Consider the following 3,069-nt stretch of genomic DNA (forward strand, 5'->3'; position numbering starts at 1 on the left):
ATCTCTGAGGGGGAGAGGGGGGAGAGACTGAGGGGGAGAGAGGGGCGGGAAGGAGAGTGGGCGGGAGAGGAGGGGGAGAGACGAGGGGGAGAGAGAGGGGGGGGAGAGAGGGACGAGGAGAAGGTCGGGAGAGAGAGGGAGAAGACTGATGTTGGGGGAGGATGAGGGGGAGATAGGATTAGCGGAGAAAGTAGAGAGAAAGGGTAGAAAGGTTAGAGCCGAGAGAGAGAGACGAGAGAGAGGAGAAGAGAAAGGAGGAAAAACATGGAGACAGAGAGGGTGGAGAAAGGGGAGGCGAGGACAGGGCTAAGATGAGAGGGGAGAGAGCGATCGAGAGTGGGGGAAAGTGGAACGCGAACGAGAGAGTGTAGATTATAGATAGCGCATGTACGTGAGAGAGAGAGAAAGACCGAGAGGAGTTAGAGTAGAGAGAGGAGAGCAGAGATAAGAGAGATGAGTAGGAGGCGCGAGAGGAGAGAGAGAGAGAGAGGAGACAGAGACGAGCGCTGCTTCGAGAGACAGAGAGAGGTGTTTGAGACAGTGATGAGTTCGAGAGGCGAGCGAGCGACAGAGAGAGAGAGAGAGAGAGAGACAGAGAGAGAAAAAAAAGTGCTGAGAACGAGCGGAGAGAAGAGAGATGAGAGAGAGAGAGAGATGCGAAGAGCCGAGAGGAGAGCTGAGCGTGAGGCGTGGCGGTCGGGCGAGGGCGAGGGCGAGGCGAGAGCGAGTACGAGTGAGGAAAGGGGGAAGATATATTGAGATCAGAGAGGTGGGAGAAGAGAGGTGGGCAGGGCGAGAGGAGAGAGAAGAGAGAGAGAGAGAGCCGAGAGCGCGACAGCGAGGATCGCGATGAGCGCAGTACGAGTGAGATGGAAAGGGGGAAGATATAGGAGACAGGAAGGTGGAGAAGAGAGCGTGGAGGGCGATGCAAGAGAGGAGAGGAGAGAGAGAGAGAGAGAGAGAGTAGAGACGAGCGATAGAGTTGGGGGAAAGTGAGAGCGAAATGAGGAGAGGTGGAGATAGATAGGCATGACGTGTGGAGACGAGACGAGACGAAGGAGAAGAGACACACACACACACACACACACACATGCACTACACACACACACGCACACACACACACACTACACACACAACCACACACACACACACACCACACACAGAGAGAGAAGACGAGAGAGAGGAGAGAGAGAGACGAGAGAGAGAGAGTAGAAAGAGAGAGCGCGCGCGAGAGAGATAGTCACAGAGAGAAAGTGAGAGAGAGGGAAGGGTAGATACAACTGCACAAACATTATTGTCAGTCGCCACTGATCCGTCATCTGTTGTCGAATTTCATATTAATTTCATGGACATAAAATATTTTCCAGTGCCAATCGCCGCGCCGTAACCGGATAAACATACAGAGGACACGGAGAATCGACACGTTTTCAAGGCAACGTCGAGCAGCGAGCGATTTCAGTGGTTACCGGTCTCCAGTTACGCATACCACGAACTGCGTAGAGTTATCGTACACGTCTGATGCCGACCTGAGTTTGGAGATACTATTCATACTGATTTCATTACGTAAAGTAAACGTCTCCTCATAGCGTAATTGCAAGAGCGATATTTTCACCACAAGTTGTATCCCTTTAGAGAGATGCCATTCGTAAAGAGCTATAATAAACGCGTTGTTAACTAGCTATATTCTCTTTACAAATATTTTACTTCCATGATATATCCTTAATTTCTATTATTTAAATATTATTAGAGGATATATTGGTTAAATTAAAGCATGAACACGTGATTAAAAGCTTTGAGTAAAACCACCAATGTATATCAATTGTAAATAGAACTTTAAACTAAAAATAGTGGTTGTAAAACACTTGGCCTTATGGTAAAATAATTCATCGGTCTTTTGGAAAGGAATGTCCTTGCAAATTTTATATGTAAATGATACATTGGATCTAGTTAATATTCTACTCAGTCACTGATAAGTCATGTTTCTGAACATGTGCTTTCACACGTCCCCATGATTTGCCGTGTGTGATTTGTACGCCTGCGGGCCACGTCAGAACCTTGGCAAAAGATTTAGTTCAGATGTTACCTGACAAGGTCCCCTGATTATAAAACTACGTTTTATATTATTGATTACATATATTATAATTACGTACATTTATTACGTATATTATAGTCTACCGCGTGCGTATTATTAGCCACATCTTCACGATTGAAATACTTTCTAATAAAATACTCGTACTAAAATTTCGAGGTACTTTTTATATGATGGCGATTGTGTAAAAGATGTGAACAATAATTTGTAAAAGACAGCTCTACATATTTCAGCTGTAGGATAATACAGTGCAGTGAATCACTGGTTGCAGTGATGGAATCTCCGCATGTAGAGTAGAATAAACTAGAGCAACGAGCAGTAGGTCCAGTGCATTAGAGCAACAGAGCAGTAGGTCCAGTGATTAGAGAAAGAGCAGGGAGGGACAGGGCGGGCTGGGGTGGGGGAGCGACATGGAGGGACAGGGCGGGATGGGGTGGGGGTAAGGTACGTGGATGAGGGACAGGGCTTTCTACGTCGGCTAAACATTGTCTATCGATCAAGAGAATACAAAAGGCTTCTGGCGGTTAAACCGACTAGTTCCCTTCCGAGTTATCCCATCATCGTGAATTTCACTAACATTTAATTTTGCTAAGCAAAAATAACGAGCCGCGCGCATAAAAACTCAAAACATTAGTTCCTGCCAGGGTTCGAACCTGAGACCTTTCGCGTGTAAAGCGAACGTGATAACCACTACACTACAGGAACTACGACTAAGAAGAACATCTTCATCTTTTATCTAATCTATACTAGCGACTTCACGTGGCTTCTAATTTCATTCTAACGCCGACTATTGCCTATAGATCACGGCTATAGAGACCAGGTGCTGCGTATTAGAACCAAAATCTGCCTAAACATCAGTTAAAACACTTTTTCTAATAGACAATTGACAGAAACATGGTAAAGTTTATAGAGAATCAGACTGTGAGAAAAGGTTAACGTCAATAATGGGCCTATTTCTTTACTGAAAGCAGTTAGGATTT

General features: G+C 45.8%; 1 non-coding gene across 1 annotated transcript; it reads right to left on the reverse strand.

Annotated features, from left to right (window-relative positions):
* Positions 1-2,721: 2,721 nt before the first annotated feature.
* Positions 2,722-2,794, reverse strand: Trnav-uac. The gene has a single exon. It is a non-coding gene; the product is annotated as a tRNA-Val (tRNA).
* Positions 2,795-3,069: the final 275 nt, after the last annotated feature.

Source organism: Priapulus caudatus, unplaced genomic scaffold, assembly GCF_000485595.1.
Source record: "Priapulus caudatus unplaced genomic scaffold, Priapulus_caudatus-5.0.1 Scaffold1178, whole genome shotgun sequence".
NCBI lineage: Eukaryota > Metazoa > Priapulida > Priapulimorpha > Priapulimorphida > Priapulidae > Priapulus > Priapulus caudatus.